At 36.6% G+C, this 12,500-nt stretch overlaps 1 long non-coding RNA gene across 2 annotated transcripts in view; it reads right to left on the bottom strand.

Moving 5' to 3' along the window:
* The window catches only part of LOC128247036 (uncharacterized), an 86,091-nt gene that overhangs the window by 4,498 nt on the left and 69,093 nt on the right, over window positions 1-12,500 (bottom strand). The window contains exon 3 of one of the 2 annotated variants that reach the window (XR_008263461.2): window positions 6,486-7,678. The exons of the other annotated variant lie outside the window; for it this stretch is intronic. This is a non-coding gene — a long non-coding RNA (uncharacterized LOC128247036). Of the gene's footprint in view, window positions 1-6,485; window positions 7,679-12,500 lie in introns of those variants that run through there. 2 annotated transcript variants of the gene reach the window in all.

A 12,500-nucleotide genomic window follows, 5' to 3' on the forward strand; every position in this document is an offset into this window, starting at 1 on the left:
TGTGTGTGTGTGTTCATGTGTCTGTGTTTGTCCCCACACCATTGCTTGACAACTGATGTTGGTGTGTTTAGGTCTCCGTAACTTAGCAGTTCAGCAAATGGGGCCAATAGAGTAAGGACTACTTGTTCGGCTAAAGGCAGTGCTCCAGCATGGCCACACTCAAATGACTGAAACAAATAAAAGAATAAAAGAATACTAATACCTACTATTTCACTGTTTTTATTCCAGCCAATAAGCAGTAGTGTGGATTTTAGTTAAAAAGTTACAGAATTGGTGTTGAAGTGGTTCAGTCTGGGACTGAAACTAGATCACATAATGTGATTTACAGACCATGACTTACTGGGAACTTACCTTGTATAATTCTGTTTCTGCTTAAGTCATTTGGTTAATTTCCGAAAATATACATTTCGACCAGTGTGTGTGTGTGTGTGTGTGTGTGTGTGTGTGTGCTTGATAATAATCAAGGTAAATAGTAGCAAAGAAGAAGAAAACATATTTACTTTCACCACACATACATACACCACTTACTTCTTTCCAGTTTTTGAAGTAAGGGAAGAAGAAGAAGAAGAAGAAGAAGAAGAAGAAGAAGAAGAAGAAGAAGAAGAAGAAGAAGAAGAAGAAAATCAAGTGTGTATATTTAATGTGTCGGTACGTGTGAGAGGAAAACAAAACTGACAACAGAAAGGGAAATGAGAAACAAACAAAAATAGAAAACTATGAAGAAGCAATTTCGTCCTTTGAAGATGTAAACAAATATACGGCTACACTTGCATATGCCTACACAAACAAATTCAAAGAAATTCATAAGTCCACACCACTCCACATTTATATATATATATACATATATGCACATACATACGCACACATAGACACACACGAGTGTGTATGTGTGTGTGTGTATGCAAATGTGTGTGTATATGTAGGTAGACATGTGTGTATGTGTGTGTGTATAGATAGATAGATAGATAGATAGATATACATATATGTGATGGTCTTTCAGTTTCTGTCTACCAGATCCACTCACAAGTCTTTAGTCACTTCAAGACTGTAGCAGAAGAGTCTTGTCTAAAGTCCCAAAAGTTCTGCATTATGCAAGTGAACCCAGAATCACATGGTTTGGAAACAAACTTTTCAGCCATTCACACACACCTTACTATGCATGCATGTATGTATGTATGTATACATGTATAGCAGGTGAAGCCATGTACAGGGGTGTTGTCAGTAAGGTGGTAGTTACTAATGAGTACAGCTATGATTTAATGTTCAGGAAGGAAGGAATTCACCAGAGCTCAACTCTTGTTCCCTCCTAATTTATCATAGGCTATAACAGAGAAATTTAAAAATAGTTACCAGTGGTTAACTCCTCAATGCTGATCACCTTGTTCTTATTTCTGTATCTGTTGTAGAATTAATGAATAAATTTCAGATGTGGAAGTACAATCTGGAATCAAAAATCCTTAAGGGAAGGGAAGGATGAGGGGAGGAGGAGGAGGAGGAGGACATATATAGTTTTCTTCCTCCCCCTCCACTGTCCGTACATCTTCCTCATCGTCATCTTCACCGTCTTCATCATCATCATTTCTTTCTTCTTCTTCTACCTCCTCCTCTCCATCCTCCTCTGCTACACTTAGATTCCCACCTCAATAACCCACTCCACCCTCCCCCTCACAATCCCGAACTCAACACCAAACTAGCTAGACTCAAACAATCCATACAAATATTAGATAATATTAGATAATAATTATTATTAAAATTATAATTAAGGGTGTCTAAGAGATACCATCATGCTTGAAATAGCAGCCAAAACTTGACTCTAAAAGCACATTAAATGTTCATACAGCACCAGGAGAGAAGACAAAGAGACAAAATAAACTAGCAAAAAATTACTGGATAATTCCAGATCCTGGATTACTGGCTTTGCATAAGAAATGCTTTGCCTTCATCAGTGGAATACACTCAGCACATAAATACAAATATATATATACAGCATACAAATACTTACATATACGAGTGTATACATACATATATATGCATGTATATGTAAGTATTCGCATGTTGTATATATATATATATATATATCATCATCATCATCATCATCATCGTTTAACGTCCGCTTTCCATGCTAGCATGGGTTGGACGATTTGACTGAGGACTGGTGAAACCGGATGGCAACACCAGGCTCCATTGTATTTATGTGCTATCTGAGTATATTCCACTGATGAAGGCAGACCATTTCTTATGCAGAGCCAGAAATCCGGGATCTGGAATTATCCAGTAATTTTTTTGCTAGTTTATTTTGTCTCTTTGTCTTCTCTCCTGGTGTTGTATGAACATCTAATGTGGTTTTAAAGTCAAGTTTTGGCTGCTATTTCAATGTGGTATCTCTTAGATACCCTTAATTATAATTTTTATATATATATATATATATATATATATATATATATATATATATATGCAAACATATTTAATATAAATGCATATAGATGCATACTGCTTTGCAGTACCGCTAAGTTACAGGGATGTAAACACACCAAAAGCAGTTGTCAAGCAGAGTTTGGGGACAAACGAACACACTCACACACACACAAACATACACAAATATATATATATAATATACAATGAGCTTCTTTCAGTTTCCATCAACCAAATCCACTCACAAGGCTTTGGTCAGCCTATGACTATAGCAGAAAATACGTGCCCAAGATGTGACACACTGGGACTGAACTCAGGACCATGTAATTGGGAAGCAAATTTATTACCACACAGCCACACATGCACCCATGTCATAGATGATTCTTGTTATTGTTGCTTAATCTCTTAACCAGCCCTGATTTTGCAGATGAAAGTGATCAAAGGTGTTCAATCCATGCCTAGGGGAGGAAGAGGGTGAGTGGTCGGGGGGACGAGGGTGTGAGATGGGAGTGTATGGGAGGGAGGAAGGGAAAGGGGAAAGAGGGAAGGTGAGAAGAAGAGGAGAGGAAGATGGGGTGAAGGAGAGGAAAGAGGGGAGAGAGAAAGAAAAAGCAAAAGAAAGAAAGACATTACAATTTATTAATTGTCATAAACACTCTCCCTCTCCCTATACACACAATGAAAAATATACTCACAGATATAAACAGAGAGAGAGAGAGAGGGAGTGAGAGAGAGGGGGAGTGAGAGAGAGAGGGGGAGTGAGAGAGAGAGAGGGAGTGAGAGAGAGAGAGAAGGGGAGAGGGAGGTAGAGAATGAGGGGAAGCATTAAAATGTCTGATGTCAAATAAGTTAATATAGAATCAGTCATGCCAAAATGTTGATGCCAAAACATTTCGTACTCTTTTGGCCTTTCTTTCTTAAGATCAGAAGGTGTATTTTGGGGGAAAGATTTGATTGTTATTTCTAGTAGGTTGAGCAATCATATAGGTGTTGCTAGACGGCATAAACAAATCTCTAGAGGCTCCATGTTTATTTCGGATGGTACAAACCACACCAGTGGTACAGCTACAGAGAGCAATGGCTGTGGTGGTAATGAAGACGATAGTAGTGGTAGTGGTGGTAATGGTGGTGGTGGTGGTGGTGGTGACAGTGGCAGTATGGCGTCAGTGGTGGTGGTGGTGGCAGTGGCAATGATGATAAAGTCATAGTTGATATAATCATAGAGACAATGCCCCAATTACACCACCTTTCTGTAGTAGCCAGACTCATCATCACCTGACGGCAGGTAATGTCACTACCAAACTAATTACTGCATACATCCCAAAATGGTTACTAAATCAGGACCTTATATCATTAGGCTTGCCACTTAACTCTGCTTACACTAAATCAATATGGCTCATTAAGAATTCATTACAATCATAATTATTTAAGTGATAAGTGGAGCAAGTGTCAAGTAATTGAGGGATGAGACTTCTAATTTCCCAAGTCACGATTGTTTTGTGTCTTGTAGTTTTGTTTGCTTCATATGTTTTTGTTTTTTTTTTGTTTTTTTGTTTATTAGTTTGCTCATTTTATTATCTTGCTGCAAGTGCTGTGGACATATTTCTCGAGTAAGCACATAAATATACTTTGCCAAAGGCTTCTTGCCTAATTAAGAAATCATTATTTCTACAAGAGAAATCTAAATGGAAAAATAAAATTTTTTTTTATCTAAACAAAGAACAATTTGTAATTTACAATCTAAAAAAAAAGAAAACAAACGAAAATGTTTATCTTTGTATAATGAAAGAAAAATAAATAAAATATATAGAAATAAAAGTGAATGAAAAATTTTATTAAAAGTGCAACAGGTTAAATCATACATGGTTGCTTTTTGGTTTTGTAGTGGTGGATATATATATTTATTCTATTGCTTCTTTCTTCCTTCCTTTTTCCTTTCTTTTTTTTTTTTCTGAGATGCAGTAATAATCATACCAGATCATGGTGAAAATTTAGGCAGCATTCAATTGTAAAATGGTCATTAATCAAAGAGAAAATTATAGATTTTTTTTTTCATTGTTTCACTAGTAAGACTGATTGATCTTTCAACGTCTGGTTATTTTGTTGTTTCATGTCATCTTGCTGTTTCGTATTATTTTTGTTAATATCACCACTCTGACATACTACATACATCATTATATGTTAATGGATGGTGTAAATGGCAAACTCATATTCATCTCTCACCTTTGTTCACCAGAGAATATCTTTGATATTCTCAGGCAATTTCTCAACTCACTAGCACTCATCCACCGTTTCCTCTGAATTAAAATCACTCATTACACATCTAAAGGATCATAGACATACGTGTGTGTGTGTGTGTGTGTCTGTATGTGTGTGTGTGTGTGTCTGTATGTGTGTGTGTGTGTGTGTGTGTGTGTGTGTGATTATAAATCAATGAGGTTGCCCCTATGTGGCCACTCAACCTATTAAAAATAACAGCTAAATTTTCTTTATATCACACCCGCCCATCTTAAAGATCATATCTATACATACATATATGTATATATGTACATACATGTGTGTGTGTGTGTGTGTCTATATATATGTATGTATATATGTATGTATGTATGTATGTGTGTGTATGTAGTGGAGGCACATGGCTTTGGGGTTAGGTTGTTGGACACATCAAAGGATTGTGATTTCAATTCCTAGACCACGCAAAGCATTGTGTTCTTGAGCAAAACACTTCATTTCACATTGCTCTAGTTCACTCAGCTGGTCAAAATGAGTAACCCTCTGACAGACCAGTGTCCCACCCAGAGAGGACTATTTATATCGGAGGAACTGGGAAACCAGTGAAATGTTCCTCACAGAGTAATGCAAATTAGCCATATTTATATCGTTTAACGTCCGCTTTCCATGCTAGCATGGGTTGGACAATTTGACTGAGGACTGGCAAGCCAGAAGGCTGCACCAGGCTCCAATCTGATCTGGCAGAGTTTCTACAGCTGGATGCCCTTCCTAACACCAACCACTCCGAGAGTGTAGATATATATGTGTGTGTGTGTGTGTGTGTGTGTGTGTGTGTGTGTGTGTGTGTGTGTGTGTGTGTGTGTGTGTGTGTGTGTATTAAAATTAATCAAAGAACATATTAAGTATATCTACCTGCTGGAAATAACAGTCAAAACTCTTATTTAAATTGCCAAAATACACTGATAATAACTACAGAAACCAACCTTCCGAAGGCAAACGTGCTAAGACAATTTCTCAGCATACATTTGAGTATATGGTCTCACGTGGACTGGTTTCTGGATGGGCATTATTGCCTCACTTTCCTCAGCACGTGTTACCATGATGGAGGACCCCAACCCATCACGTTGAAGTCTGCGCTGCATCTGATTCATTTTGCACTGCACCATCGCAGCCACCAGTGTGAAAATAATTTCAATATGGAGCAAAAGATTCAGGAGAAAATATTTGCAAAGATATCATTGATTTAATTATTACCTAGTGTAACAATGTGGAGGCGCAATGGCCCAGTGGTTAGGGCAGCAGACTCGCGGTCATAGGATCGCGGTTTCGATTCCCAGATCGGGCGTTGTGAGGGTTTATTGAGCAAAAACAACTAAAGCTTCACGAGGCTCCGGCAGGGGATGGTGGTGAAGCCTGCTGTACTCTTTCACCACAACTTTCTCTCACTCTTACTTCCTGTTTCTGTTCTGCCTGTAATTCAAAGGGTCAGCCTTGTCACACTGTGTCACGCTGAATATCTCCGAGAACTACGTTAAGGGTACACGTGTCTGTGGAGTGCTCAGCCACTTGCATGTTAATTTCACGAGCAGGCTGTTCCGTTGATCGGATCAACTGGAACACTCGATGTCGTAAGCAACAGAGTGCCAACACACAGTGTAACAATATAAAAATGATAACAGATTCAATAATGGGCTTGTTATTATCATTTTTAAATTGTTATACTAGAAAATAATAGAGTCAATGATATCTTTGCAAATATATATATAATTAATTATATACATTGTTGTATTTGGGGATGGTCATGATGCCAGTTTAGTCAATAAAAACACATGCACTATATATTTGGTGTTAATTTGCTTTAGCTTTATTTTACATTAATCGTATTTCGGCCAGAGTTCTTTCGTCACACTTCTGTAACCTCATCAGTGGTCCTTTGTTTTCTTCTTTCTTATTTGTGTGTCTTTCCTTACTAACGATCAGCCGATACATACGCGGTCATACACACACACACACACACACACACACACACACACACACACACACACACACACACACATATATATATATATATATATATATAAATGGGTTTTCTGATAATTTTTCCACTTTAATAATTAGATGTTTCCAAGTTTACAAAAGGTCACTCTAATAGGAGTTTCTCGCTTAAAAGCAGTTTGAAAACTGCTTTTCTTTTAAGCAAAAAACTCCTACCAGAGTCATCTTTTGTGAACTTATAGGCATCTAATTATTAAAGTAGTGGTATGCAAGAGAGACGACTGTGCTAGTATGGTCATGCATTGCATATGGATGAGAACAGCTGTGTGAAGAAGTGTCACACCCTAACAGTGGAGGGAACCACTAGTAGAGGTAGACCCAGGAAGACTGGGATGAGGTGGTGAAGCACAACCTTCAAATGTTAGGCCTCACAGAGGCAATGACAAGTGACCAAGACCTTTGGAGATATGCTGTGATTGAGAAAACCTGGAAAGCCAAATGAGATCATAGCAATGGCCAATGCCAGTGTTGCATAACTGGCCCTTTAAAAGTACCCTTCAATTGTTGAGCAATATACTGTGCTTGAGAAGATCTGCTGAGTCAAGTGAAATCGTTGTTGTGGCTGATGCCAGTGCTGCCTGACTGGCCCCCTTGTCAGTAGCATGTAAAAAGCACCCACTACACTCTCAGAGTGGTTGGCATTAGGAAAGGCATCCAACTGTAGAAGCCTTGCCAGAATAGATTGGAGCCTGGTGCAGCCTCCTGGCTTGCCAGTCCTCAGTCAAACCGTCCAACCCATGCCAGCATGGAAAGTGGACGTTAAATGACAACGATGATGATATTATTGATGATGATGATGTTGATGATGATGATGATGTTGAAAAATTATCAGAAAAGTTATTTCTATTCTTTTTTCTAATGTGTGAGTGCCAGCGTGCATATATGTGTGTCTGTGTGTGTGTGAGGTAGTCTCTATGTAGTTGCTAAGCCTAATAGATATAATAAGCAACCAACTGTCTCTCATATCACCAAGTACAATCTGAAAAAAAGAAGGAAGAACACATTAGAAAATTTAATGCTGGATATATTGAACAAAAAGGACAGAATGTCTTTGATAGTAGGCTTCCTTGGTTGAGACAGAGCTGGGAAGTACAGATGAAACAACAAATACTACAACAGATCATAAAGCAGATCATAAATGCTTGAATTATTCCTCACAAATCCCTGGAAATATTTTATATTTGCTGTTCTTTGATTCCCTGATACACAGATAGCTTCACAATTCTTCATCCGTTTGAAGCCAACCCATTTTTTGATGTAGAACTGACTGCTTTAAAATGTTTGTATCACTCTTGCTTTTTTGTAAAAACCTTTTGTAAATTATGTTCCAATCATCATCTTAATGATGTAAAAGTTTTTATTATTTTACTAAATCCTACAAAACTGTTGATTATTATTGAAACACTTAGACAATGTATTTTATTAGAATTATTGTCATGAAAAGATTAATTATGTCTTTGTAGTTTGTCTTTTGTTGAAGAATAGAAAAACTCTTTGTAAACTTTTTCTACTTGCCAGACTTCTGGACACTGTTCATTGTTCCTACCACTTGCTCCACTCTGAATACCATTAAATATGTTATATAGATATCAGTATAGCTTTTACTTTTTCTTTTAATGGGTTGTTCTGGAGAATGAAGTTATGTCCATGGCCTTCACAGGTCTTTTGGGACTCTGAGATAGACATAGTTGATGTTCCCTTTGAAAATCTGCAGATGATGACTACAGAAAAAGTATGGGCAAAGAGATGATTCCTGAGAGAAGATATTCTGATGTGGAAAGATTGGAGAAAAGTGGTTAGCATGGGAACTAGTGGAGTAGATATTAAATGGGTGGTTCAGTGGAGGTGGTATGAGACCAAACAGATACAGTATGAGAGATAAAATGCAGAGACCTGTAGGTCAAAAGTTAGTGTGTGTCAACTATTATAATTTAATGAAGGAATAAAAGAAAGCAGTTCACAAGTAAAAGAATGAAACACTGATGTTTAACCCTTTAGCATTTAGATTTCTCTGTCAAATGTAATGCTTTTTATTCACCTTGATTTCAGTTAATCCTGTATTATTATTATTATTATTATTATTATTATTATTATTATTATTATTATTATTATTATTATTGTTCAGTAGTTATATTTTTATAACGTGCTTTCACTTCACTACCGAGCGCAGCTCTGTGTGCCTTGGGTATGTGCTGTGGTTTGCTGTGATGCTCTTATGGTTACTGTATTGAAAGTGTTTTGCGTAGGATGTGTGCAGTGCCCAGTAGTGCAATTTTCTGTATGTTATATATATTTGTAAGTCCTGGTATTATTATTATTATCTCATAGATTCAAGATTTCGATAAAGCAATTACTAAATTTTAGAATGACATTGTAAGGTATGTGTGAAAGGCTGGATCTTGTCACTTTGAACATAAAACAGGCAGAATATTTGGACTGGATATGGTTGGTTTGAATGCTAAAGGGTTAAACACTTGTAAAACACCTTATATCCAGAGCCAGATTTATGTATGGGTCAATATGGACCATGGTCCAGGAACCCATAAGTTTGGGAGGTGGGACAAGCATTGGTGGATGTCCCTTTAACTCAGAGAAGCCAAAACCTTGGAGTTAAAAATAGAAAAATATATTTAAAAAGTACGTTTGAATTGTCAGGCAACACACCGTGCTTGAGGAGACATACTGAGTCAAAATGAAAATCAGAATCAAAACTCAAATCACAATCAAATGGAAATTGTAGTTGCGACCGATGCCTGTGCCACCTGACTGGCACTCGTGTTGGTGGCACGGAATAAGCACCATTCATATGTGGATCATTGCCAGTGCCACCCCGACTGGCTCCCCATGCCAGTGGAACATAAAAAGCACCATCCAAACATGGTCAGTGCCAGCCCCCTCCCCTCCAACCAGCTCCTGTGGTGGTAGCACGTAAAAAGCACCATCCAAACATGGCCAATGTCAGTGCCGCATGACTGGCTCCCATGCAGTGGCACGTAAAAAGCACCCACTACACTCTCGGAGTGGCTGGCATTAGGAAGGGCATCCAGCTGTAGAAACATTGCCAGATCAGATTGGAGCCTGGTGAGGCCGCCTGGCTTGCCAGTTCCCAGTCAAACCATCTAACTCATGCTAGCATGGAAAACAGACGTTAAACGATGATGATGATGATGATGATTTCAAATAAATAATTTCTTTTCACTCATTTAAATTTTTTTTATTCAATAGAATTCTTCTACAATTATTGAATCCTCTTTTGATTTATTGGGGCAATTTAGATTTTAAAAGCCATTAATTTTAATTAAGTCCCTTTGAATCTACCTAGAGCCTTTTAAGTTGTAAAGCTTCTTCAAATCTTTTGGAACTCATAGATTTAATGGGGCCCTCTTTATTGTGTTTTAAATAAACAAAATCATAGGAACCCTCAAAACCAGGGGTCCCAGCAGGTCTAAATCCAGCCTTGCATATATCCTTCAATGATTTCCAGTAAGTTAACTAAACTGTCTACAGTCTCAAATGTCTGTGTGTTTTTTTATGCTAACCTTTAGCATAAGAGGCTGTGTGCATGTGTATGTATTTATGTGTGAGTAAATGTCATTAAGTGAATGTATGCACGTCTACATGGATGGATGTGGTTGTGTGTGTGTGTGTGTGTGATCACATGTGTATCACTATGTGTGCATAATTTTGGTGTAAACTCTCCATATATTTCTAGATAAAAATATGCTGTAGAAGCTATCCATTAGCATCTTCAGCTACTGGAAACATAAGTGCTGCTTTGTATTGCACCTGCACAAAAATATAAAGTTACACACACCTACGCATGTCCACACATAGCTCGTATAACAAAAGCAATTGCATATGAATGGCAGGAAAACAGTACCTGTAGATACCTGCAGTAGAAAAAATTAATAGTGAAGTAGGCACTATCATACTTAATACCAAGAAAATATAAATTAATTGAAACTCCAGCTTTAATGATGAGTAAAATCATTATATTCCTGACAAATTCCAGTTGAAAAAAAAAGGGAAACAACTTTGGATTTTTAATTCATTAGAATTAGATATGAAATGTAGTAAAAGAAAAATCTAGTATTTAACAATAAATCGTGTGTGTGTGTCTGTCTGTCTGTGCGTGCATGCATAATCATATATACATCTATCAAGGTGTAAGTTTTGCTGTGTGTTAAATAAGTTTACTTTGCAATCACACAGTTTCACAGTCAATTCTATTACAAGACATTTTTGGCAAGCATCTTCAACCAGTGCCTTGCGAGTAAATTCCTTGATGGAAATTATAATGAGCCCATCATATGTATATTACATATGTGGGATATTTTGTCTGTGGGTGCGTTTGTGGAGTTGTTAGCTAACTCCACCTACATTGTTTTATAGGTTTTGATGTAACTTGATACATGAGTAGAACTCATGTCTGGAAACCTCATGGCATACTCAGATATTTGAAAAAAAAATCGATAATAGGGCCCCTGGAAGGAATCCTTATATATATCTAATATATTTCATTTTAACAGTCAAGGGAAATAACCCATTCACCCAGATTTTGACAGCCAAGGGAAGTAACCCATTCATTTTCGTAAATCATTCGGTATAAATCAAATTGAGTATGCTTATTTCTTGGTAGTTGAACTGTTGGAGTTATTTTTGCAATTTATTCAATACAGCCATTAAACAGGTAAATAGTATTTTCCTAAACAATAGATCCACTTATTTCGGTTAGGGACTTATTCTCGAATATACCAACACTAGCACCACTGAGGGTAATATTCTCTGGGAATGCACAAAAGCCCTTTTCAAAGTTATTTACTTTGAATTGTTATTATCTCATATCCGATTTGCCTATTATTATGTAACATGCTTCATGATTTTAGTATACATACCTTATTAGTATTTCCTCCTAAGTTCTATATACTCTGGGAATACATTAAAGTCCTTTTCGAGGCTACTTTATTTGAATTTTTACTATCAGGTAATTAATTTCATGTTATTACGTAACTGACTTCACAATTTGGGTATTCATAACTTATTGGGGATTCCTAAAAACAAGATCCTGTGTAAGATAGTTTGGTATTCTCTGTAAATGCACAAAAACTGTTTTCAGGGCTACCGGGAATTACCAGTTGCGTCAGCTAGCATATATATATATATATATATATATATATATATATATATATATATATAATAATAATAATATTAGGGACAAAATCCAAAATTACAGGTAAAAAACTCAATTAAAATCAATTTATAAAAAATTAAAATTAAATTGAGCCTTATGTGATAGTGGATTTTCATCGATGAGTTCTTGAAAATTGGTTATTTTCCCTAAAACTATATATATATATATATATATATATATATATATATATATATAAACACATGCACACACATGTATACATGTATATTCATTCATTTGTTTGTTTTACATCCATTTTTCCATGCTGGTATGGGTTAGGTGAATATGCTCACTCATTTACAGCCAGATGTCCTTCTTGTTGCTAATCCTTATCTGGCTAACAAGTAAGAGATCTCTTATTCCACAAAGCTTCAGAAGCATCAAGTGAGCAGGACAAATATAAGCAAACACATGTATACATGCACATACAAACACATACATATACACATATACATATACATATAAAACTAAAACCTTACTGTGGACAAGGCTGTGTGGCATTCGATAATAAGTAAATAAATATAAAATACATCAAGTACAGGACATCGCCAATGAGTGAAAAATGCGTAAACACAGAAGAGATAAGTATAGGACAAAATACCAAAAATATACG

Source organism: Octopus bimaculoides, chromosome 2 (genome assembly GCF_046866305.1).
Source record: "Octopus bimaculoides isolate indiv1 chromosome 2, ASM4686630v1, whole genome shotgun sequence".
In the NCBI taxonomy this organism is placed as follows: domain Eukaryota; kingdom Metazoa; phylum Mollusca; class Cephalopoda; order Octopoda; family Octopodidae; genus Octopus; species Octopus bimaculoides.